The sequence below is a fragment of the Chiloscyllium punctatum genome, chromosome 20 (assembly GCF_047496795.1).
Source record: "Chiloscyllium punctatum isolate Juve2018m chromosome 20, sChiPun1.3, whole genome shotgun sequence".
NCBI classification, from domain to species: Eukaryota; Metazoa; Chordata; class Chondrichthyes; order Orectolobiformes; family Hemiscylliidae; genus Chiloscyllium; species Chiloscyllium punctatum.
In genome coordinates this window covers 23,680,156-23,706,778 of record NC_092758.1, presented here as the reverse complement: position 1 = coordinate 23,706,778, position 26,623 = coordinate 23,680,156, and the positions used below count along the sequence as shown (strand labels likewise).

Genomic DNA, 26,623 nt, shown 5'->3' with positions numbered 1-26,623 from the left:
TGATTGTTATATATAACAAAGGTAACAGCATTATTTTGAAAACTCATATGGTTAGAGCAGTCCGAACAATTTATGACAGTGATTTTCCTGTCTTTGCATTCCAGCACATGCTGTCTGAATGATAGCAAAGCTGGAGTTCATCAGCACACACTGGCAAGCAGTGAAACCCTTTTATCAGCTGTCTGCCTTCTTCAGCTCATCCTTGTTTCACCTTCTCTGCTACATTTGTACCCTAATCAATATTACCACCTCAAAGCAGTCATAATGGTCAGAAAACTGCAACCTTAAAAATAATGTGTAGATCTGGAATCATCTGCTTGAAAAAAAAATCTACAAGAGTCTTAGTATTCCTTACCACTCCAGTCACCATGACCTGCAGTTGTTTCCTCTATTTCCCAGCTTCACGTCTGAATCAAAGTTTGTCCACTTTTTTTTTTCTGCAGTGAGTCAGTCCTTTACATACATGATTTGAAAGGAAAGAAAAGCTGGCAAAATCAGAATGAGGAAAAAAAAAGGAAACCCCCGAGGTAATATCAGCTCCACTTGCAGCATGAAACGTTACTCACGAGGTGAGCTCAAACATTACGGACGACCGATCGAGTGTATACAACCTTCTTCCGATTCAACCCAAAACAGTGCCACAGACTGAATGGAGGATGACATCCAATCCTGTGCTTAGAGCCAGGAGTACCCATGCATAGCAAATTGGGCTGTACCAACACAGGGTTAGGGAAAGGGGGAAGGTTGCTAATGGTGTGATAATATTCCACAGGAATCAAACAAATACTCTTATGAGCTGCTAAAGGTTTCATTGAAAGCCATTAACCCCACAGAGTCCAGAAAGGTAACCTTCAGAGAATGCTGCATAGTGCCTGGCGAGTATAATACGATCCAGCTAAAATCTTGCCAAAGCAGTCTTGCTCAAATCCTAATTTCAAAGCACTTGCCAGTACAAACAGTGGGAAGCACCTCACGATGGGTAGAGATCGCTTCAGATGCATTTACCAGGTGGAAACCCAGGTTATAAACTCCTCCCCATCAGCTGCAATCCAACACTAGCTGAGAACACAACAAATAGGATGGGTTAAAACTCCACCCCTAGATATAAAACTGAATCTGACTGATAAAGGTGACAGAGAATTTTGAATTTTAAAACGGAACGGCACAGCAGGAAATAGCCTGAGATCTTTGTGTGTACGTGTTAAATATAGAATCAGAGAATGAGTAATAAAGCCTGAATTTAATCAAGGGGTTAGAGAATGCCATAAACCATGAGAACAAAGCTCAAGTGAGTCTATGGACATCATCAGAACCCCCAGAGATCAAATTACCAGCGCTCCGCTGTCTTATTATTTTATGTTTTCATCTGCATTATGGCCTGTATAAAACAGGTGCAGTGTTAAAGATAGCGAAAAAGTATTGCTGAAATAACATATAATAGAGTAAGAAAGGATATTGTGGTGTCACCACTGCAGCATAACTCTGTTAGCTGGTACTCAGGAGGGTAGAGTTACTTCTCAAACCCTAAAGTGAGCATTTCTGATAGAGTAATGGAAATTAGAATGCATTTGAAGTATTGAACCATTATTCTGCATACTGTGGGTTTATTCCGATTCCAGCAACCGTTGCACTCATATTAACATTACCGGAGATCATTACCGTGAATCATTTAGATCAAGGTAGTATCTTCTACTCTCAGAGATGCCGAGTTTGAAGGTGGCAGAGCAGATAATTAGGTGGTGTGGTGGCAGAACTAACTCCTGCTGCTTCTCTGCCTCTCCAAGAATTAAGTGAAAGATCTTCCCGTTCTGCTATATTTGAGGCGCTTAAGTGACCAATTAAGGGCTTTAGTTCAGCGTCACTAGGGGTTAAACTTGTCATCCTGCAGCATGGACTTTCCCATTCAGAACTTCACTCTAACGGAGGTGGGAAAACAACGGGGTTGAAGTATGCACTAGCCTACCTAACCAATTTACCGACCCACCTTCAAGCTCACCAGCTCCAGGAGCAGACACTGTAATACTGCTATAATGGTGCTTTAATGAAAATATTGGGACTATAATGCAAATGTTTGAGGGGACTTTTCCCAGTCCTTGAGTGGCATGCGAAATGGCGAGAAATTTGGGAGAATAGGATGAGCATGATCAAGTCAGAATGTGAGGAAGTAAAGACTGACTTTCCATTTAAGGTTTCAACAGCTGGATCAGAAGTAAGTTTATTTCCGTATATTTGCATCGAATTAGTAACCAATCGTGCCTCACTTACATGCAGTGCACAATTTGCCCCAGCACGGGTGAGGAACATAAATGGTGCCGATTCACCATTTGGAAATTTGAGCAGACACAGCTCACAGTTTCTTGCCGAGGTCTTCTTCATCTGCATTCAACATCTCACGGCCAGCGACCACCTCCACCCTCCAGCCATGGCATTTAGAATCGTCAAAATGCCAGCCTCACCATATCCTTTTGGTCAATCATGGGCTAATTCGGAAAACATTTCCAGCATATTATTGCACTTCGAAACTCACCAATACTTCACTTTTCAATGCACCTTACCAGGTCATTCTGAGTGCAGGTACACATACCCATCTCGTGTACAGGATGCAACTCAAAAGGTCTTTCTTGCTTTCTTAATGCACACTAGCACTTCATTGAGAACTTTTAGGCTTTTAGCATCTCTGCATGTCCTTGCTTCTCTTATTGTAGTCAGGAAGTCCGGCAGACTGTCATGGTTGCCTGCACTGAACAGGGAGACAGTGAGGACTGCAAATGCTGGAGATCAGAGTTGAGAGTGTGTTGTTGGAAAGCGCACAGCAGGTCAGGCAGCACCCAAGGAGCAGAAATGTCGATTTTCCTGCTCCTCGGATGCTGACAGACCTGCTGTGCTTTTCCAGTACCACACTCTGCCTGCACTGAACAGTCAAGGAACTTGACCTGTTGCAATATGAAATGGTTCAAGGTCACAGCAGTCAAATGGCCATGTTGCAATGTAGAAAGGGAATAGCCCTTCATAGAGTGAAGGGAAATTATGGTAAATCAGGGATTCCACTACTGTCAAGGGGATCCAGTCTCAGTCCAGGGGTTTGACCATGGTCAGTCTTGGGGGTTAGCGCAGTAAACATCAAGGTGGGTCATCAATGGCTGTCCATGCTGTGTTGGAGAAGGTAAAACACCTGAATTGGAGACATTAGACTTGAATATAAAGGGGATCATTACTATGATTCTGGTACTGTATGGAAGGACTAAGGGGGAGGGTTTTCCAAATTGCCACCAACTTGGCAAATGAAGGAACTGTGTGAGGTGTAAGTTGCTGGAAGAGCTGTTTGTAGTGGTGACATGTCCCTAGTGAGTGAGTTAGAAACACAAAGGGCAGGCTGGCTTAGTAGCTTGGGAGGACCAGGTGAGTGATCGCCACTGTGTGATGATGCTGAGAGTAGTAGATCATTCACCACAGTGGGAGATATGTCGAGTGGCAGAGCTAGAGCGAGTGAGGTAGCAGAGAGAGTGTGGTGGCATTAACTCTGCAAAATGCAGAAGGTCTTTGAGACTCCCAGGGCTATCTCAGTCCATGCTGTCAGTACCTGGTGCTATGGCCTCCTTTGACAGCTCAGAGGAAAGACAACACAATCCTTTCAAACACAGTAGCAGCCAGGTCCCTGCCTATGAGCTGGGGTGCCGAAACGTTGATTCTCCTGCTCCTTTGATGCTGCCTGACCTGCTGCACTTTTCCAGCAACACATTTTTCAGCTCTGATCTCCAGCATTTGCAGTCCTCACTTTCTCCTCCTTGCCAATATCATTTTCTCAGCCATCTCCTCTATAATAATGATTAAGCAGCAATCTGGGAATGCAACATGTAAAATGATGGGCAGCTGAGATTTAAATCTGGACACAAGAGCATCACTACCAACAGGCCCTGACAGCAGCAAGTATTTCCACCGCTACGACGGCAAGATTGCAAAGGAACATTGCTGTGGAGCTCAGATGCAAGTATTGAGATAAGCAGTCGAAGATTGCATGAGAAAAGTCACCATGGTCCACAAAAGGAAAGCATCTATGAAATTCCCAAAAAAGTCACCCTGAGGTAAAGAGTGGGATCATTCAGTCTATCATGTTTTTGAAATTTTAAGCTACAATGAAGAACCATTGACAGAACATTATTAGCAATGAAGAATTGATTTTTAAATTTAAAAATATCTTTGCAGTGATGAAACAAAAACAAACTGAGTAAAATGGATTCATTGTGAGAAAGTATCAGAAAATTCCTTACCTATCCAGGCAAATCACTGCATTAAAACTGTACAGGATTTAGAGCCTTCCAACAATAGTTTACATTTATATAAAGCCTTTAACATAGAAAATAAAAGTCACTTCACAAGAGGATTGGCATAATAAATTTGACACTGAGTCACCAAGGAAGACACGAGAACAGATGACCACAAAGTTGGTGAAATTAAAACCAAAAGGGCTGCAGATGCTGTAAATCAAAAACACAAGCAGAAATTGCTGGAAAAGCTCAACAGGTCTGGCAGCATCTGTGGACAGAAATCAGAGTTAACATTTTAACTCAGAACTCAAGAAGGGAACTGAGAACTGAGGAACATTCTGAAAAAAGGTCACTCGACCTGAAACGTTAACTCTGATTTCTCTCCACAGATGCTGCCAGACCTGCTAAGCTTTTCTAGCAATTTCTGAACTTGGTTAACGAAGTCGGTTTTAAAGAGTGTCGTAAAGGAGGTCAAAAGAGAAGTCACGGAAGGGTCAGGAAGGGAATTCCAGAGCTGACAGACTGGCAACTGAAGATATCACCGTCAAAGGTGGGACAACTAAAATCAGGGATGGAGAAAAGATGTAAATGAAAAAAACGCAGACGTCTGTGGGTTGTGGGAGAGGAAGGGATGATAGGGGTGAGATTTAGGAGGAATTGCAATATCGAATAAAAGTAAAATACTGCAGATCTGAAACAACACAGAGAATGCTGGAGAAACTCAGCAGGTTTCAGAGCATAGAGTCACAGAGATGTACAACATGGAAACAGACCCTTCGGTTCAACTTGTTCGTACCAACCAGATATCCTAACTTAATCTAATCCCATTTGCCAGCAATTGGACAGTATCCTTCTAAAGCTTTCTTACTCAAATACCCATTCAGCTTCCTTTTAAATGTTGCAATTGTACCAGCCTCCTCCACATCCTCTGGCAGCTCATTCATACACGTACTATCCTCTATGTGAAAAAGTTGCCCCTCAGGCCTCTTTTATATTTTTCCCCTCTCACCCTAAACCTATACCCTCTAGTTCTGGACTCCCCCACCCCAGGGAAAATACCTTGTCCATTTATCCTATCCATGCCCCTCATGATTTTGTAAATCTCTAAGGTCACCCGTCAGCCTCTGAAGCTCCAGGAAAAACAGCCCCAGCCTATTTAGCCTCTCCCTGTAGCTCAAATCCTTCAACCCTGGCAACATCCTTGTAAATCTTTTCTGAACCCTTTCAAATTTCACAACATCCTTCCGAGAGGAAGGAGACCAGAATTGCATGCAATATTCCAACAGTGACCTATCCAATGTCCTGCACAGCTGCAACATGACCTCCCAACTCCTGTACTCAATGTTCTAACCAAAAAAGGAAAGCATACCAAACACCTTCTTCACTATCCTATCTATCTGTGACTCTACTTTCAAGAACCAATAAACCTACATTCCAAGTTCTCTTTTTTTCAGCAACAGAACCTAAGACCTTACCATAATGCAGCACTTTGTATTTATCTAAATTAAACTCTATCTGCCACTCCTCAGCCCACTGGCCCATCTGATCAAGATCTCATTGTACTCTGAGGTAACCTTCTTCGCTACACCTTCAATTTTGGTGTCATTTGCAAACTTACAAACTATACCTCTTATGCTCACATCCAAATCAATTATATAAATGACGAAAAGCAGTGGACCCAGCACCAATCCATTTGGCATACCACTGGTCACAGGCTTCGAGTCTGAAAAACAACCCTCCACCATCACCCTCTGTCTTTTACCTTTGAGCCAGTTCTGTATCCAAGTGGCTAGTTCTCCCTGTATTCCATGAGATCTAACCTTGCTAACCAGTCTCCCATGAGGAACCTTGTCGAATGCCTTACTGAAGTCCATATAGATCACATCCACCGTTCTGCCATCATCAGTCCTCTTTGTTACTTCTTCAAAAAACTCAACCAAGTTCGTAATACATGCTTTCCCACATATAAAGCCACGCTGACCATCACTAATAGTCCTTGCCTTTCCAAATATATGTAAATCCTGACCCTGAGGATTCCCTCCAACAACTTGCCCACCACCAATGTCAGGCTCACCGATCTATAGTTTCCTGGATTTTCCTTAACACCTTTCTAAAACACTGGCACCACATTAGCCAACCTCCAATCTTCCAGCACCTTACCTGTGACTATCGATGATACAAATATTTCAGCAAGGGATCCAGCAATCACTTCCCTAGCTTTCCACAGAGTTCTAGGGTATACGTGATCAGGTCCTGGGGATTTATCCACTTTTATACATTTCAAGACATCCAGCACCACCTCCTCTGTAATATGAACATTTTTCAAGACATCACCATCTATTTACCCACATTCGATATCTTCCATGTCCTTCTCCACAGTAAACACTGATGCAAAATATTTAGTATCTCCCCCATCTCCTGCGGCTCCACACATAGGCTGCCTTGCTGATCTTTGAAGGGCCAGATTCTCTCTCTAGTTACCCTTTCATCTTCAATGTATTGACAAAATCCCTTTAGATTCTCCTTAAATCTATTTGCCAATGCTATCTCATGTGCCTTTTCTGCTCTCCTGATTTTCCTGTTAAGTATACTCCTCCTGCATTTATACTCTAAGGATTCATTCAATCTCTCTTGTCTGTACTTGACATATGCTTCCTTCTTTTTCTTAACCAAAACCCTGACATCTCTGATCATCCAGCTTTCCTGACATCTAATAGCCTTTCCTTTCACCCTAACAGGGATATATTGTCTTTGGACTCTCATTATCTCATTTTTGAAGCCTTCCTATTTTCCAGGCATCCTACTACCTGCGAACATCTACCCCCAATCAGCTTTTGAAATTTCTTTCCTAATACCATCAAAATTAGCCTTTCTGTGGAGAGAGTTAACATTTTGAATTTGGTTTTGACCAGATTCTTCTTGCGCTAATCAAATTTGAAGGTACCAATGGCAGGGATCACTTTCACCACTAGATGAGCTGCAGAATGGGATAGTGAGTTGAGCGATTCATAGAAAGACTTTAGGCAGGCTCTACCTGACCAATGATAAGGAGGGACTAGGAGAGGTGGATAGACGTGGCTTCTGACATCAAGAAGTACCTGATATTTTGACAATGGATTGAGTATTGGCCAATAACCCCCTCACCATTGAATTGAGGACGGCAAAAGAAGCCTTTGGTAATGACACATCAGCAACATCACATTCTGAGGTAAATGGAAGAAAATGAGAGTGCCTCAAGATGGAGGTAGCCTCTGAATGTTTGTTAATAACTGGAAAGGCCATCACTTCCAGGCCATCCACAGCTCCACAGGACTGCAAGCAGCCATAAATATAGCCAAGACGTTCTGCTGATGGAGTATATAGTGGGGCATTTAAAATGCTGACTAACTTGCTGGTCCTCTCCTCACTTTTAGCTACAACATGAGGCCTGACTGCAGACTGAATAACTGAAGATGGGTCTTCATGGATTCCTATTTCAGCTTCAAAACAGAAGTTGCCAGAAAACGTCAGCAGGTCTGCTAGCATCTGTCAGACCTGTTGAGTTTTTCCAGCAATTTCTGTTTTTGTCTCTGATTTCCAGAGTCCACAGTTTTATCTTTTTCAGCTTTATTGGCTGTTTGACACAAATATATAAATCACAGTTCTGCTCCCCACCAGCCTTTCTACAAATGGTTCCAAGTTAAAACCCTGCTGTGAACAGGCCAAAAGCAGGAACTTCTAGACACGGATTCCTACGAGGGAAAATAGGAATGCTCCCAAGTTCCTGAAATACAGCATGACTGGATGACTCTTTTATTAAAATTTGTTCATAGGATGTGAACATAATTGGCTAGGCCAGCATTTATTGCCCACCCCTAGTCATCCAGAGGGCATTTGAGAATCAACCACATTGCGGGGGTCTGGAGTTACATGGAGGCCAAACCAGGTAATGATGGCAGATTCCTTCAATAAAAGGCATTAATGCGCGCGAGTTCACTGTTAATGTCACCAGAATGACATTACTAATGGCCATCATTGGTGCCTTAATTCAAGATTTTAAAAAATTTAATCAAATTCTAACCTCTGCCAATGTGCAATTCAAACCCGGTCCCCAGAGCATTATCTGAGTCACTCGATTAATAGTCCAGTGATAATCCAACTAGGCCATTCTCTGCCTGACACCAGATTTCTTCAAAGCCTGCAATACTGGTGACTTAAATCAAGCCAATCTAAGGAAGGTGTTGCCCACGTACCACCAGAACATTACCTGCCCACCTGGGGCCCGAACATTTTAGACCACTGCTACACCTCTGTGAAAGATGCCGACTGCTCCAATCCCCACCTTCATTTCAGGAGCTCCAACCGCAATGCCGTGTTTCTTCTCTCAGCTGACAGGCAAAATCTCAAGCAGGAGACCGCCTCACTGATACAGACCCAGTGCTGGTCAGTGGAGGGAGAGGATCAGCTCCGGCACTGTCTGAAATCGGCTTGGACGAGTACGCCACCACCGTCACAGACTTTATTAACAAGTGTGTGGAGGGCTGCATACTAAGGAAGTCAATCCAGGTGTTCCTGAACAGGAAACTCTGGATGAATTAGGACATACAGAATCTGCTAAAAACTATATGTGAGCCCTTCAGATCAGAAGACCAACTCAAATATATGACCTTCGCAGAGATTAAGACAGCCAAGGACCAATACCGATCCAAACTGGAGACCCAGACAGACACCCAGCAATTATGGCAAGGACTGAATGACATCACAGATTCTAAAAAGAGACAGCACAAGATAGCAAATGATGACACATCACTTCAGGATTGACTCAATGCCTTCTATACTCACATTGAGCAGAACCTTTGCAGAGAGGTAACACCTATTCCAACAAGTCCTGACGAACCTATCCTAACAGTCACTGCATCACAGGTCAGATCAGTTTTCCTTCGTGTGAATCCAAGGAAAGCGATGGGACCAGACGGAGTACCAGGCCGTGGAATCAGAGAATGCGCAGAGATCTTCTTGAACATCTTCAATGTCTCCCTGCAGCAGGTCACTGTCTGTGCCTGTTTCAAGAGGGTAAACATCATCCTTGTGCCTCAGAAGGCTCATGCAGCATGTCTCAATGACTACCGCCCAATGGCCCTAACTTTGGTGGTTATGAAGTGCTTTGAAAGGCTGGTCATGGCATTAATCAACTCCAGCCTCTCCATTACTCTTGACCCACTCCAATTTGCCTGTCAGACCAATAGATCCACGCCAGATGTCATATCACTTGCCCTTCACTCTTCCCTCAAGCGTCTTGACACCAAGAACAGCTACGTAAGAATCCTACTCATTGACTACAGTTTAGCCTTCAACACTATTATCCCCTCGAGACTTATTACTAAACTTAGTGATCTTGGACTAAGCCCTACTCTCTTCCACTGGTACCTCAGTTTCCTGACCCACAGGTCACAATCAGTGAAGACTGGGGACAATATTTCATCCTCACTAACACTCAACACTGGAGCCCCCCCAGGGGTGCATACTCAGCCTCCGACTGTACTCACTGTTTACCCATGACTGTGTCACCAAATACCAGACTAATGCCACTTGCATGTTTGCTGATGACATCATCGTAGTAGGTCAAATCTCAGATGGCGGCAAAGCAGACTACAGATGGGAGGTGGAAGACCTGGAAAAATGGTGCACTGAGAACAACTTAGCTCTGAATGCCAGCAAAATCAAGGAACCCATTATTGACTTTCAGTGGGATGTTAGTCATGCCCCTCCCATATATTAACAGCACAGAGATGGAACGAGTGGAGAGTGTCAAGCTCCTGGGAGCAGTCATCAACAACAAGCTTTCTTGCAGTCTTCATGTTGACGGACTGGTTACAAAGGCCCAACAACGTCTCTTCTTTCTCAGGTAGCTGAGAAAATTTGGCATGATGACAAAGAGGTGTTTATAGGTATGCCATCGAAAGCATTCTGTTGGATGTATCGCGCCCTGATATGGTAACTGTCGTATTCAAGATCAGAGACAGTTACAGAGAGTGGTGAACTCAACCCGGACAATCACAAAGGCCAACTTCCCATCTAGAGAATCCATCTACTCATCCCACTGTCAAGGAAAGGCCACCAGCATTCTCAAAGATTCATCGCACCATGGCAATGCTTTTCTACAACCTCTACCATCGGGGAGAAGATACAGAAGCCTGAACCCAGGCACCAGCCGGTTTTGAAACAGTTTCTACCCTATTGTTGTTCGAATACTGAATGGACTCACATACTCTTAGCATTTGCCTGCATCTGTGTTTTTGTTTTTGCCACTATTTACCTATTATTTGCTTATCTATGCTATTTAACTGTGTGATCTGCCTGTATTGTTCGCAAGACAAAGCTTTTCACTGTGCCTCGGTGCGCGTGACAATAAATGAAATTCAAATTCAAATATTTAGAAGAGCTTTACTGACTTATGAATGCCATTTGTAGTACCTTCCAGGGACCCTGGGCCAGAATTCTGTCATGACGGAGGATGGAGCTTTTTTTTCTGCCCCTCATAATTCTGACTAAGCTGCTCAAGGCCTAGACCGGCATTTCCAGGAGTGTTTCAGCATCCCAACCCAATGGATACTTTGTAGTGGATTTTCTGGCTGTGGAGTATTCTCAATACATGTCTCAAGTGATTCAGAAGCCTGCTCGGCCCATGTTGATTCGACATCTTTAACAATAAGAAAGAAATAGTTCACATTTATATTGGACTCTTCTTATATCGTACGATTTAGAGTCATAGAGTCATAGAAATGTACAACACGGAAACAGAGCCTTCGGTCCAACTTGTCCATGCTGACCAAATATCCCAACCCAACCTAGTCCCACCTGCCAGCGTCCAGCCCATATCCATCCAAACCCATCCTATTCATATACCAAATCCAGACGCCTTTTAAAAGTTGTAATTGTACTCGCCTTCACCACTTCCTCTGGCATTGGCAAGTTACCATTTTGAACTGAGGAACTTCATTTGCTATAGACAGACCTACAATGCCATTATAAATAGAGTTCCAGGATTCTGACCAACAACAGTGAAGAAACAGTATATATTTTCAATCAGGAAGATGAGTGAATAGGAGAGGGAGAAAGGAGAGAGAGAGAGACAGACAGACAGACAGAGAGAGAGAGAGAGAACCTGCACAGTTACTGCCTTTGCTGTTTGAATTCGTGTATCGCTGGACATTGGAGTGCATCTGGGAAAATTAACAAACAGTGAAATTCACAACTAATCTTGGAGGAACTGTTGGGAGAAGGTCACAGCATCAGAATCAGATGAGTTAATAGTTGTTTTAAGTCTGTCCAAGAGAAAGGCTGCAGTAGTGAGTATAGTGGATTCTTTCTTGATTATATGTTTTTGGAGATAAGTCTTTTGATTAAACTTAAAATATAAGCCATAGATATTAATTTAACCTGGGGCAGTGTTTGTGGAGGAATAAGTCGGTGTTATTTTCTGGGTCTGTAGATTGTGAAAGGGCAAAAATGGCCTTTGTAGTGACATGTACTTCCTGTCAGTTGTGGGTATTTAAGGATTACTGCGGATTATGTCTGCAATAAATACTGTTGGATGTGAATCTTATCAGATCGAGTGGATCAGTTGGAGAGACAGATAGAAGCAATAAGGAATTTGCAACAGCAACAGTATGTGATGGATGGCAGTTATAGGAAGGGGGGGAAATCTCAGATACAGTCACATAGATGGGTTAACTCCAGGAAGGGGGAGAGAAGTCGGCACCTAAGGCAGGAGTCTTTTGTGGGTATGCCCATTTCAAACAGGTATGCTGTTTTGGAAAATGTAGGGGGTGATGGATTCTCAGGGAAACATAGCACGAATAGCCAAGTTTCTGGTATTGAGACTGGCTCCAATGCAATGAGGGGTACGTCAGCTTTCAAGAGATCAATTGTGTTAAGGGATTCTGTAGTCAGAGGTACAGACAGATGTTTCTGTGGCCAGCAGAGAAAAAGCAGAATGGTGTTTTGTTTCCCTGGTGCCAGGATCAAGGATGTCTCAGAGACAGTGCAGAATGTTCTCACGGGGGAGAGGGGCCAGCAGGAGGTCATTGTCCACATTGGAACCAACGACATTGGAAGGGAAAAGGCTGACACTGAAGGAGATTATAGAGTTAGGCAGAAATTTAAAAAGGAGGTCCTCAAGGGTATTAATATCTGGATTTCTCCCAGTGCTGTGAGCAAGTGAGGGCAGGAATAGGAGGATAGAGCAGATAAATGCATGGCTGAGGAGCTGGTTATGGAAGAAGGATTCACATTTTTGGATCATTGGAATCTCTTTTGGGGTAGAAGTAACCTGTACCAGAAGGACGGATTGCACCTAAATTGGAAGGGGACTAATATACTGGCAGGAAATTTGCTAGAACTGCTTGGTAGGATTTAAACTAGTAAGGTGGAGGTGGGGGGGTGGGGGGGGAACACAGGGAGATAGTGAGGAAAGAGATCGATCTGAGACAGGTACAGCTGAGAGTCAGGACAGGCAGGGACAAGGTAGGACTAATAAATTAAACTGCATTTAGTTCAACGCAAGGGGCCTAACAGAGAAGGCAGATTAACTCAGGGCATGGTTAGGAACATAGGAGTGGGATATCATAGTAATTATGGAAACATGGCTCAGGGATGGTTAGGACTGGCAGCTTAATGTTCCAGGATACAAATGCTATAGGAAGGATAGAAAGGGAGGCAAGAGAGGAGGGGGGGTGGCCTTTTTATAAGGGATAGCATTACAGCTGTGCTGAGGGAGGATATTCCCGGAAATACATCCAGGGAAGTTATTTGGGTGGAACTGAGAAACAAAAAACGGATGATCACCTTACTGGGATTGTATTATAGACCCCCAATAGTCAGAGGGAAATTGAGAAACAAATTTGTAAGGAGATCTCAGCTATCTGTAAAAATAATAGGGTGGTTATGGTAGGGGATTTTAACTTTCTAAACATCGACTGGGACTTCCATAATGTTAAAGGTTTAGATGGAGAGGAATTTCTTAAGTGTGTACAAGACAATTTTCTGATTCAGTATGTGGATGTACCTACTAGAGAAGGTGCAACACTTGACCTACTCTTGGGAAATAAGGCAGGGCAGGTGACTGAGGTGTCAGTGGGGGAGCACTTTGGGGCCAGCGACCATAATTCTATTTGTTTTAAAATAGTGATGGAAAAGGATAAACCAGATCTAAAAGTTGAAGTTCTAAATTGGAGAAAGGCCAATTTTAACAGCATTAGGCAAGAACTTTCAAAAGCTGATTGGAGACAGATGTTCACAGGTAAAGGGACGGCTGGAAAATGGGAAGCCTTCAGAAATGAGATAACGAGAATCTAGAGAAAGTATATTCCTGTCAGGGTGAAAGGGAAGGCTGGTAGGTATAGGGAATGCTGGATGACTAAAGAAATTGAGGGTTTGGTTAAGAAAAAGAAGGATGCATTTGTCAGGTAAAGACAGGATATATCGAGTGAATCCTTAGAAGACTATAATGAAAATAGGAGTATACTTAAGAGGGAAATCAGGAGGGCAAGACGGGGACATGAGATAGCTTTGGCAAATACAATTAAGGAGAATCCAAAGGGTTTTTACAAATATATTAAGGACAAAAGGGTAACTAGGGAGAGAATAGGGCCCCTCAAAGATCAGCAAGGCAGCCTTTGTGTGGAGCCACAGAAAATGGGGGAGATACTGAATGAATATTTGCATCAGTATTTACTGTGGAAAAGAATATGGAAGATATAGACTGTCGGGAGATAGATGGCGACATCTTGCAAAATGTCCAGATTACAGAAGAGGAAGTGCTGGATGTCTTGAAACGGTTAAAAGTGGATAAATCCCCAGGACCTGATCAGGTGTACCCTAGAACTCTGTGGGGAGCTAGAGAAGTGATTGCTGGGCCTCTTGCTGAGATATTTGTATCATCAATAGTCACAGGTGAGGTGCCGGAAGACTGGTGGTTGGCAAACTTGGTGCCATTGTTTAAGAAGGGCGGTAAAGACAAGCCAGGGAACTATAGACCGGTGAGTCTGACCTCGGTGGTGGGCGAGTTGTTGGAGGGAATCCTGAGGGATAGGATATACATTTATTTGGAAAGGCAAGGACTGATTCGGGATAGTCAACATGGCTTTTTGCGTGGAAAACCATGTCTCACAAACTTGATTAAGTATTTTGAAGAAGTAACAAATAAGATTGGTGAGGGCAGAGCAGTAGATGTGATCTATATGGACTTCAGTAAGGCGTTTGACAAGGTTCTCCATGGGAGACTGATTAGCAAGGTTAGATCTCATGGAACACAGGGAGAACTAGCCATTTGGATACAGAACTGGCTCAAAGGTAAAAGACAGAGGGTAGTGGTGGAGGGTTGTTTTTCAGACTGGAGGCTGTGACCAGTGGAGTGCCACAAGAATCGGTGCTGGGCCCTCTACTTTTTGTCATTTATATAAATGATTTGGATGTGAGCATAAGAGATACAGTTAGTAAGTTTGCAGATGACACCAAAATTGGAGGTGTAGTGGACAGCGAAGAGGGTTACCTCAGATTACAAAAGGATCTGGACCAGATGGGCCAATGTGCTGAGAAGTGACAGGTGGAGTTTAATTCAGATAAATGCGAGGTGCTGCATTTTGGGAAAGCAAATCTTAGCAGGACTTATACACTTAATGGTAAGGTCCTAGGGAGTGTTGCTGAACAAAGAGACCTTTGTTCATAGCTCTTGAAAGTGGAGTCGCAGGTAGATAGGATAGTGAAGAAGGCGTTTGGTATGCTTTCCTTTATTGGTCAAGATTATTGAGTACAGGAATTGGGAGGTCATGTTGCGGCTGTACAGGACATTGGTTAGGCCACTGTTGGAATATTGCATGCAATTCTGGTGTCCTTTCTATTGGAAAGATGTTGTGAAACTTGAAAGGGTTCAGAAAAGATTTACAAGGATGTTGCCAGAGTTGGAGGATCTGAGCTACAGGGAGAGGCTAAACAGGCTGGGGCTGTTTTCCCTGGAGCATCGGAGGCTGAGGGGCGATCTTATAGAGGTTTGCAAAATTATGAGGGGCATGGATAGGATAAATAGACAAAGTCTTTTCCCTGGGTTTGGGAAGTCCAGGACTATAGGGCATAGGTTTAGGGTGTGAGGGGAAAGATATAAAAGAGACCTAAGGGGCAACCTTTTCATACAGAGTGTGGTACGTATATGAAATGAGCTGCCAGAGGATGTGGTGGAGGCTGGTACAATTGCAACATTTAAGAGGCATTTGGATGGGCATATGAATAGGAAGGGTTTGGAGGGATATGGGATGGGTGTTGGCAGGTGGGACTTGATTGGGTTGGGATATCTGGTCAGCATGGACAGGTTGGACTGAAGGGTCTGTTTCCTTGCTTTACATCTCTATGACTCTATATGACAAAGCATGGATGGTGGAAGGAGTGGATATGGTGCCAATGAAGGTGGTTGCTTTGTTCTGGATGGAGTCAAGCCTGTGGAGTGTTGTTGAAGCTGTACTCATCCAATTCATCTGGGCAAGTGGGCGGTATTCCATCAAATTATAGTACTATATTTGGACAACATGGTGGTTCAGAGGTTAGTACTGCTACCTCACACTGATAGGGACCCAGATTCAATTCGAGCCTTGAATGTCTGTCTGTGTGGATCTTGCATATTCTTTTCACATCTGCATGGGTTTCCTCCCAAAGTCTAAAGATGTGCAGGTTAGGTGGATTGGCTATGCTAAGTTGCCCATGTTGTCCAGGGGTGTGCAGGCTAGGTGGGTTAGCCAGGTGAAATGGACAGTTACAGGGATAGAGTAGGGAGGTGAGTTTGCGTAGGCTGCTTTTTGGAGGGTCACTGTGGATGTCATGGGCTGAATTGCCTACTTTTATACTCTCAGGACTATATAGTACAACCTCCCTCAGGACACCCTGGAATACGTTACAGGCAACAAAATAGGTTTTGAAATATATTCACTGTTGTATTTAAGAAAAGAGCAGCCAGGTGGCACTTAGGCAACAATGAGGTAATCACTCAGATAATCTGTTTTAGTAATACTGGTCGATGGATGCATAGCTCTCCAGTTTCATGTTATAATAGCCTACAGTTTTGAGTATGTTGTGCTGCTCTTTGCGGTGTAATTAGCCCAAATCATTCAGACCAGCATGAAAGGTTAAGGGAATTCAAAGCCCATCCAGTGTAAACAATTGTCAGCGATCACTTGTCATAGTTTTGAAACCACTGGATTTGATAATGGTTCCCCCTGTCCAAGTCATCAGATCATTGATAATTGTGAGTTTTCACTAACTTTTTCATTAATTTTCAGGGTTTTGAAGAGGTTCCTAAATTTGAGTCGGTTCTACTTGATGCAAGACATGGTTTAAAATCATTTCAGTATTTAACAGAAAAATGATTGCTATACTCTGATACAACACACAGACGGTTAAGAATAGCATTTTTTAAAACATCAATTTCAAAATCAGACGACTCAAGCAGTGCAAAAGGCACTTCAATTCAATTGTTGATTTTCATGTGATAAACCTATTTTCATTTGTGCTAATCAAACATTATCAAGCCGCCATTCTTAAAAACAGCAAGAAATAGGTTTCGAATACATGTATTTAAAAAAAGTTCGAAAACATTACCTAATTGCAATAGTTCATGTCATGATTTTATAAATTAGCTTCAGCAGAAATGAAAATTTGAAACAAAACTTCTTAAGCATTGCAGAATTTTCAGGCAATTTCCAGCCAACTTGCTAATTGAAAACGAAAAACTCAACGCTTATCTCTTGTTGGAAATGCATTTCTGTTTGTTAAGATTATGGGGGAGAAAAGCTGAAAGTTTTCAACTATTTTGACATACACTGGATTGAAACAGGATCTTATATTGTGATTTTTTGGGGAAAAAAAATCAACCAACAGCTTAAAGTGTACTGTAGTTTACCAGATGTTTACTCAAACACAAGTAACCTTGGAGAAACAGCCAATTATTGGTTTCAAGGAAATACGATTATTGGAAACCTTAGCTTACCTGGAGACCCTTTCTGGTATGAGAATTCATATTAAAGACCCAGGAGTCAGCGAAAAGAAGCTGAAAGCTTCTCCTGAAATTCATTTTCTCAGTAGAAGCACTTGGGAATCTGACGAAGTTTTCAAATATCAATATGTGTTTTCTCCTTGTTAAAAACCAAAAGGGTTGATTGAAGGCAATCCCCAAAGATTCAATTCAAGTTAATGGCAATCAGAATAGGATGTTGACTATCAATCTATGATTGTCAGCCATTCAGTTTTATCAACAAGAATTCCAGTGGATGTGAGATGTCATCACATTTATCCTTTCTTCCGCTAGATCACAGGGGTTTGTATTTTTGCCCATTTGTGTTTTTATTTCTCAAAATCTCATCACTTCTGTCAAAACATCTTTTGCATTTTGCATGGCTAACTGTGTGTGGAAATGAGGTGATATGGTTTTAATTCCAGATCATAGCTGAGGCACCAACCAGTGTTTGCCACTTCATTCTCTTTCAGAACATAAAGCAATTCTCCACTATTAACAAACCCTTTGTCTATTGCACTGGGCCTCTGCCACTATCAAAAGTATCAAATAAAAACATTTCCCAACACCTTTCAGTTCTGTAGAAATTGTACCATACTTGAAATGTTTATTGTTTCTCTTAACACAGAGTTTCTCCAGCATTCTCTGTGTTTGTTTCTGGTTTCCAACATGTGCCTTTATTCAAGTGCTTGCTACTTACCTTTCGAATACCTTTTGTTCATAATAAGTAGATTATTCGATTTATTAAAGAGGACAGTCAAAGTTTTTTTTATTCCAAATTGTAGTACAAAAAAAAGCATTTTAGCAATTGAATCAACAAATTTGTAGTAATAGTGTCACTGGTTGAGTAGTGGGACTTAATTATTAGTGCATTCCTCGCACTACAGTCATAATAGTCTTTTATTTAAACAGAAATTCTCTTGGATCATGTCCAGTCCACATCTCTTTTATTATAATGAGAGTAGATTTGGCTTCTTAGGTTTCTCTCCATAACTCAATATCTTAAACCTGGATTCATCTCATTCAGTATTTTCAAATGTGTTATAGATTTTCTTGAAGTGAAGCCCACTCACAGTGGATCATAATTATTCAGATAACTTCACATGGGTTCTTCTTAACTCAAAGAATATCAAAGTCACTTTTTCATCTGGATACATTCACATTAGATTTGTCTTAAAATATTGCCAGAACAAACTGTGATGATGACTTTAATATTTGATCAATAAATTTTAGACTTGTCATTTGCAATTCAATTTGATTCTTCTATTTTATATTTATTAATGGTAAATTAGGTTTATGAATTATTTCCGTAACATAGCTCTTGAAATTCTGACCTGTTTCTTTAACATCTTACTTCTCCATGCAGCTCAGTAAAATTTACACACTTAAGATATCCTACATTTAACAAATGCCTCAATGTAATTGTTAAAGAAAACGGAGAGGACAAAGACACTGAGCAAATGCTTTGTGTGAAAATAAAAGTTATATCACTCAATCCTTCCATGAAAGCAGACATTGCAAACAAAACTAGTATTCATTTCCCTCCCTAAATGCCCTTGAGCTGAGGGATTGCTAGTCATTTCAGAGGGTAATTAAGAGTCAAGCACATTGCTGCGGGCCTCAAGTCATATATAGGCCGGAACAGATAAGGATGGCAGATTTACTTCCCTAAAACGACAGTAGTGAATCAGACCTATGTGAATAACTAACAGAGAGAGTTTGGTGGTCAGTATTACCACCAAACAAGACTGAAATGCTTTCATTTGCAGACTTTAATTGAACTTAAATTCCAGTGGCTGCCATTGTGGGAATTGAACCCATTTGAACCTATGTCTCGAGAGAATTAGCCTGTACCTCTGAATTATTGGTCCAGTGACATGATCAGTACCACACTGCTGTCACATTATACCAGAAAAATAAAGGTACTCAAGGAGCTAATAAAGAAGAGGAGCTTAAAACAATTAATACCAGCAGAAAAATAAAACAGATAAACTTAAGGGAAGATATAGCTCGGGTGGTTAGACGGGCAGATTAGTGGGAGATGGAATATAACACTGAGAAGTGTGAGGTGACACACTTTGGAAGACGTAACAGACATGGGAAGCTCAGAGGACAGTTTGGGGTGTTTGTCTACAGATTCTTGAAGGTAGCAGGACAGGTGAAGAGGGAAGTTACAAAGACATATGGGACACTTGCCTCTATCAGTGGTGCTTAAAACTTTGTTGCTGGAAAAGCGCAGCAAGTCAGGCAGCATCAAAGGAGCAGGAGAATCGACGTTTCGGGCATAAGCCCTTCTTCAGGAATTCCTGAAGAAGGGCTTATGCCCGAAACGTCGATTCTCCTGCTCCTTTGATGCTGCCTGACCTGCTGCGCTTTTCCAGCAACACATTTTTATGCTCTGATCTCCAGCATCTGCAGTCCTCACTTTCTCCTTTTTTCTATTATTTGTGGCATGGATTGTAAGAACAGGGAGGTTGTCTTGGAGCTGGACAAAACTTTGGTGAGACCACAGTTGGAACATGACGCACAGTTCTGGTCGCTAGGCTACACAAAGGATGTGATGGCACTGAAGGGGATGCAGAGCAGATTGACCAGGATATTGCCTGGCTCGGAGAATTTTACCATGAAGAAAGGCTGGATAAACTTGGGTTGTTTACCTCAGAGCAGAGAAGGCTCAGGGGAGAACCTAAGTGAGGTGTACAAGATTGTGAAAGGCATGGACAGGTTGGACAGCTGTTTTCCCATAGTGGAAGGGACAATAACAAGTTTGGATAATTTAAAAGTCAAGGGCAGGAGATTCAGAGGAGATTTGCAGAATGCTAGAGTCATATTGCATGGAAACAGACCCTTCGGTCTAATTCGTCCATGCTGACCAAGTTTGCCAAACTAAACCAGTCCAACTTGCCCACGTTTGGCCCATATCCCTCTAAACCTTTCCTATTCATGTACCTGTCCAAATGTCTTGCATATATTGTATCTGTATCTGCATCTACCACTCCCTCTGATGGTTCATTCCACATATGAACTATCCTCTGTGTGAAAAAGTTGCCCCTCAGGTCGCTTTTAAATCTTTCTCCTCTCATCTAAAAAAAGCCCACTAGTTTTGAGATCCCCACCCTGGGGAAAAGATCTTGGCTATTCACCTTATCTATGCTCCTCATGATTTTATAAACCGCTATAAAGTCACCAGTCAACTTCCTATGCTCCAGTGAAAACAGTCCCAGCTTATCTAACCTCTCCTGATAAATTAGAACCTCCATTCCCAGACACATACTTGTAATTTTTTTCTGAACTCTCTTCAATTTAATATTTCCAATAGCAGGGCACCCAGAACTATACAAAGTATTCCAAAAGCAGCTTCACCCATGTCCTGGACAACCTCAATATGACTTCCCAACTCCTATAATCATATTGCTTAATGGTCTGAGAATGAAGGTAAACATGCCAAAAGCATTCTTAACCACATTGTCTACCTGTGATGCAACTGCCAAAGAACTATATAACTGAACACTAGGTCCCTCCAATTGACAACACTACACAGAGCCCTACCATTAACTGTATAAGTCCTGCCCTTGTTCATTTTAACAAAATGCAATACCTCGCATTTATCCAAATTAAACTCCATCTTCCACTCCTCAGCCCATTGGCCCAATTGATCAAAATCCCTTTGTAACCTTCAATAACCTTCTTCACTATCGACAAAGTACCAATTTTAGTGTCATTCCCAAACTTTGTAACCATGTCTACTATATTCTTATCCAAGTTTTTCATGTATATGACAAACAGCAATGGATCCAGCACTGATCCCTTCAGAACACAGGCCTCCAGTCTGAAAAACAACAATTCATCACCACCCTCTATCTCCTCCTATCAAGCCAATCTACCGTTCTGCCCTCATCTGTCTTTTTGGTCAAGTCCTTAAAAACTCAATCAAGTCTATGAGACATGATTTCCCACGCACAAAGCCATACTGACCATTCCTGATCAGTCTTTGCCTCTCCAAATGTATGTACATCCTATCATTCATAATTCCTTCCTCCAACTTACCGACCAATTATGTCAGGCTCACTAATCTATACTTCCTAAGCTTAGATGTTTTCAGGCATTTCCAGACAACTCCATGACCATGTCCAAGTCCCTGGACTGATAGTGGAGACTGCCCTCTGTTTACTGTGCTGGGACCAACTGACTGAAAGGTGTCTTCATTGACTTGACTGAGGACAACACTTCTTAAAATTTGAGACATGGCCTTTTAGTTGATGCTCATGCAGAATGTTTGCCATGTGCATTGCTCGCACATAATGCAGGTGTGAGATTGATGTCACACTTTAGTATATAGCAACATATCCACCCCATTGGCTGATAACCAATAACAATCGCGAGTGGCAGAGTGGTTTTGCATCTGCACTAAACAGCAAGGCTGGGCAGAAGTTACAGTGAGCCTTTAAGCATCGGGTGTACAGGCAAAGTGCAAGAGGTCAGGGAAAAATACATAGGTTGTGAGCATCCATGCAGGCGCAAAGTGAGTGAATGCTAAGAGAGCAAGCGAGGAACCCTCAAATGCACCTAGATCAATCCATAAAGTGGTTGAGTGGTCATGTGCACAAAATGTCCTGGCAACATCATTTCAATGAAAGGTGCTGGCACACTCCAAAATAAAGCATTCAGGTGCAGAACTATCTCACAAGTGAATCACAGACGTGCCATGAGGGTATGGTGAGGCTAATACATGCCCATTGCCAGTGCCTAAGGATAGTGGGTGTGTTCGGTTGCAGCCTATAGGCTATGTCCTGAGACGTTGGAGACTGCTGTCCAAAAAGGAGGCCTAGAGGAGCAACCAGTGAGCTGAAGCTGCCCGGTAACCATCCTGAGTTTCAATGCAGTAAGCTTAACTAATGATGAGATGTTAATGCATACAATTGAAATCAAATAGGCCTCTTACTGCTCACTAGTATGATTGCCATCTTGCCATTCAAGACTTAGTTGGAGAATGGGACTGCTTGCTCTTGATGTTGAGCATCTCATTACTGTCAATCTCACCTGTTTTTCTCCATTTCCTTGCCAGTGGCCATGTCGTTCAGGGTCAGGGAAGATTCTACCTAGTATGCTTTTACAAAACTTAAATCCTATTTGCCAAATTACGAGCATTTTTGAGGATGCACTTGTAATGATTAATATGAATTATTAGATATAGAATACTAGGTTTTCTAAAGACATTCCACAAGGTACCACAGGACACGTTAATGCTTAAGGTATGGCCTTGTGGAGATAGAGATAATATATTGTGGCTGGAGGATCAGTAACTGGTTAGAACAGTGGTAAATGGAGCACTTACATAAACAGTAGGGGTTCAATACATTAAGAATGAGACAAGAAGAAATTTCTTCATTCAGAGGAATGTGGATCTTAGAAAAGTTCTCCCTTGATGTTTTGTGGTGTTCATTCATTATGTATACTCAAAGTTGAGAGAATTTTAGGCTCATGGAGAATCAAGAGATATGGGAAGCTGACTAGAAATTGAAATTAATGTGCAAGCTCAGTCATTCCTGGATTGAATGGTGGAGTGGTCAGATGATCTGGTTTTGTACCTTTTAAACTTGTTTTTTGCCTGACCAACAGAACGGGAGATTGCTAGGAGTTGGCGTGAAGCAGTGTATTCATCTGAGTCTGATGAGAAGGAAATTTTTCAGCATTTCCTTTATTTCCCTCTTATAGCATCAAATGAAAGGTTATACCAAAGAATCTGGAAATGCAACTTGAATTTGGATTCTTGCTGATCTTTCTGTGCACTGGGTTCAAGAAACAAAAAGGAGGACACTGACAATGAATTCACACCATTTTGCAGGTCAATCTGAGCTTCTATCTCACAACCACTGGCCAAGAGCAGTGGGGCTTCTGGGTCTACAGATATGCTTCTCTTTGCACAACCAATAAAAGAAGTACACAGCTTGTTCTGAGGAGGAAAGTCTATGAAAGCGGATCATCATGGCTCAATCTGGATCGTGAACAAATTAACCAAGACTTTTATCTATAAGACAGTGGACTTTATGTGCAGCAGAAACTGAGAGAGAAAAATAGGCTCCAGGATTACTTAAGCATAAGGTTACTGCTGTAAGTATTAGCCTGCAAATTTCAGCAATCACATAAAAACTGTTAGCTTATTATTTCAAACTCCGTTTCTTTCACTCTGTGTTTTCTATGTGTGTGCACCTTTCACACAACCCTGCACAATGTCCACCTCAGAATTACAACTCTCACATCCTGGAAGAGCTAATGATTCATTTTGTAGGTAACTGTGCAATTGTAGACACTTGTAGATGTGTTTCAAAGTAGCTCCAGAAATGGAGGACATCTTCCATGAAATGAAGTCCACCTGCCCCTCATTAATTCAGTGAAGTGTAAATGCATGGTCTTATGCCATATCGCGTACTTAAACTAACAGTAAAAACACCATGGCCAAAACTGGCAGTCACAACATCAATGGCACCAGAAAGACAAAATTACTCAAAGTACTTCCAATTATTAAGATATGTAACTTGAACTCATTGCTGAACAGCTACTGCACCAGTGGTACAATAGATTCCAACGGTTATTTTACCTAAAGTCCCCTTATCATAAATGAAATAAAACATTAATTACTTAATATATTTTCAGTTCTATTATGCAATAAAGCTTGTAATGAAGGAAACTTCATACAGAAATCATGTTTTTCTGATAATAACACCTTCAGAATAGAAGTGGTATTGTGACAAAATCTTGCTTAACAGAATTGTACAATGCCCTCAGTGTTCTCTGCTTGTGAAAGTCTCAATCTAGTCAAAATGAATTATGTAGTATCTGCATTAAAATAGCTGAGAACTTTTAATTTTCACACGATGTGGCAGTGTTTGATAAACATTCCTAATTGCCCTTGGATTGAGTGACTTGTTAGACCATTTTAGAGGGCATTAAGAGTCAACAACATTGCTGTACCTTTGGAGTCACATGTAAATGAGATCAGACGGTGGTAGATTTCCTTTCCGAAAGGAGATTAGTCAACCAACAAGGTTTTATGACAATTGACAATAATTTCACAGTCACCATTACTGACACCAGCTTTCAATTCTAGATTTTATTTATTCATTTTAAATTCCACTTGCTGCCAAGGTGCAATTTGAGCCCATAACCCTAGCGTATTAGCCTGGGTGATTGGATTTAATTGAGTGATATTATCTCTAGGCCATCATCTCCCCATAAATACTGGCGACAGTAGTTTCTAAGTTTATATTACAACCAAAGGCCAATTTCCTTGACTACAAATCTACTTTGCAAAATTTAGCAAAACTTGGATAACAGTTTGATGTGGATATTGCTAAGCATGACAGCCATAATAGAGGATGCATCTTCCAGGCTTAGTGCTAAAGTGCCCTTTTGTAGAACTGTAGGGAGGATTTATCCTGTCTCTTGCAAGTACTACTCCTGACATTTCAGAGTTAATTTTTACTGTTGAGGTTAAAAACACTAACATTTCTCACCAATGATCTCACTCACCTAAAGTTAAAAATGCATACATTTCACTCTCTTTACCTCACATCTGAAAGTGAAAATACAAGAAAGGAGCTACACTTTATCTATGTCCAGACTCGTGTTTAGCCAGATTCTTTTAATAAAGGCAGCTTTGTGGCATTGACCTCAACAGTAATACAATCAGAACAATGACACATGAAAAATTACATCGACAAAATAAGGCCATGGGTCATATGGTCTAATTCTGCACTGCAACATTTAACCAAGCACGTGCCCCAGAACATTATTGATCAGTTGCGTGTCTCAGACTCTTAGTAATTGGTATGCAAATTCCTTGGAAAGACTGTGAGAAAAGTGAGTCACTGTCAAGGTATAAAAGATAAAAGCAGTTTGTTCAAGCTAGTTGTTCATTACTCTTTGACAAAAGCTGACAGACTCTTAAAAGGAAGTTGGGTTCAATTCATCTTCATTAAAGAGTTAATTGTTCAGTGACCTTAGCATTCTTTGAAAGTACTTAAATTTTCAGATCAATAAGGACAAATGTGAGCCTGTTCAATAATTTCAGTTCTCTCTCTCTCTCTCCCTCGGTCTCTGTTTCTTGCATTCTTCAATACATATCAGCTTTTGTAGCGTTATATCTTTACTGGTAATATATGTATCCATCAATATGAAACAAAAGATTAGATTACTTACAGTGTGGAAACAGGCCCTTCGGCCCAACAAGTCCACACCGCCCCACCGAAGTGCAACCCACCCATACATCTACCCCTGACCTAACACTACGGGCAATTTAGCATGGCCAATTCACCTGACCTGCACATCTTTGGACTGTGGGAGGAAACCGGAGCACCCGGAGGAAACCCACGCAGACACGGGGAGAATGTGCAAACTCCACACAGACAGTCGCCTGAGGCAGGAATTGAACCCAGGTCTCTGGCGCTGTGAGGCAGCAGTGTTAACCACTGCTCCATCATCCTCTATTGCTCCATCATCCTCTATTCTCCAAATGCAGCCATATAAAGTGCAACTGTTAAGTTATTTTCTTCAATCTTTCAATGGTGATTGACATTTGTGTTCATTCTTGCTTCCCTCCTTGGCCATTCCACCTTTCCTGTGTGACCTCATCCAATGCTCTAAACCTCTTTATTTTTCCAGTTCTGGCCACTTTATATTTCTGATTTCCACAAGCCTAACACCTGCATCCACACATTTAGTTAAATAGGCCCCATGCTCTAGAATTCCATCCTTAAACCTACTACCTCTCCTTTCTCAGTTAAGATGCTCCATTGAATAAGCTTTTGATCTCCTGTCCTAATCAGTCAGATTATGCGTTTGTTGCGATAAAATGTCTGTAGTCCTTGTCCAGACCCCACTGAAACTGACAGAAAGTTTGGGAGTCCACAGATAAAGAGACAACTTGAAACCCTGAAGTTTCTCTCGGCCATTCTTCAGAGGAAGGTTTCTTGATGATGTCCTTCTAGACAGCAAATAACTTCTCAGATTTCTGAGTGAATTGTTGAGATCTGGTGTTGTGCTGTTTGTCTTGCTGCAGAAACCTGAACATTTGAACCCTTTAAAAGGTTACACCTTGCTGAATGATGTGTAACTGGATTTTTAACAGCATACTGACTTCATGTTCACTGTTAAATATCTTTCATGCGTGAAAAGGAAATTTTGTATTCGTACAATGTCAAATTTCCCTAGTATATCAAAACAAACCATGTTTTTTTTAATTTTTAAGCTTATTTCACTTTATTACTACCTTAGTTTAATTCTGCATTTATTTTGTTTTCTAAAATTTTAAAATGAAAGTGAA

The 26,623-nt window shown here is 41.6% G+C and overlaps 1 protein-coding gene across 6 annotated transcripts in view; it reads right to left on the bottom strand.

Moving 5' to 3' along the window:
• Positions 1-26,623, bottom strand: part of tenm2a (teneurin transmembrane protein 2a) — a 2,790,214-nt gene that overhangs the window by 1,120,354 nt on the left and 1,643,237 nt on the right. For 2 of the 6 annotated variants that reach the window (XM_072590499.1, XM_072590500.1), the window contains exon 1: positions 356-660. The exons of the other annotated variants lie outside the window; for them this stretch is intronic. The gene's annotated coding sequence lies outside the window, so the exon portion shown is untranslated. Of the gene's footprint in view, positions 1-355; positions 661-26,623 lie in introns of those variants that run through there. 6 annotated transcript variants of the gene reach the window in all.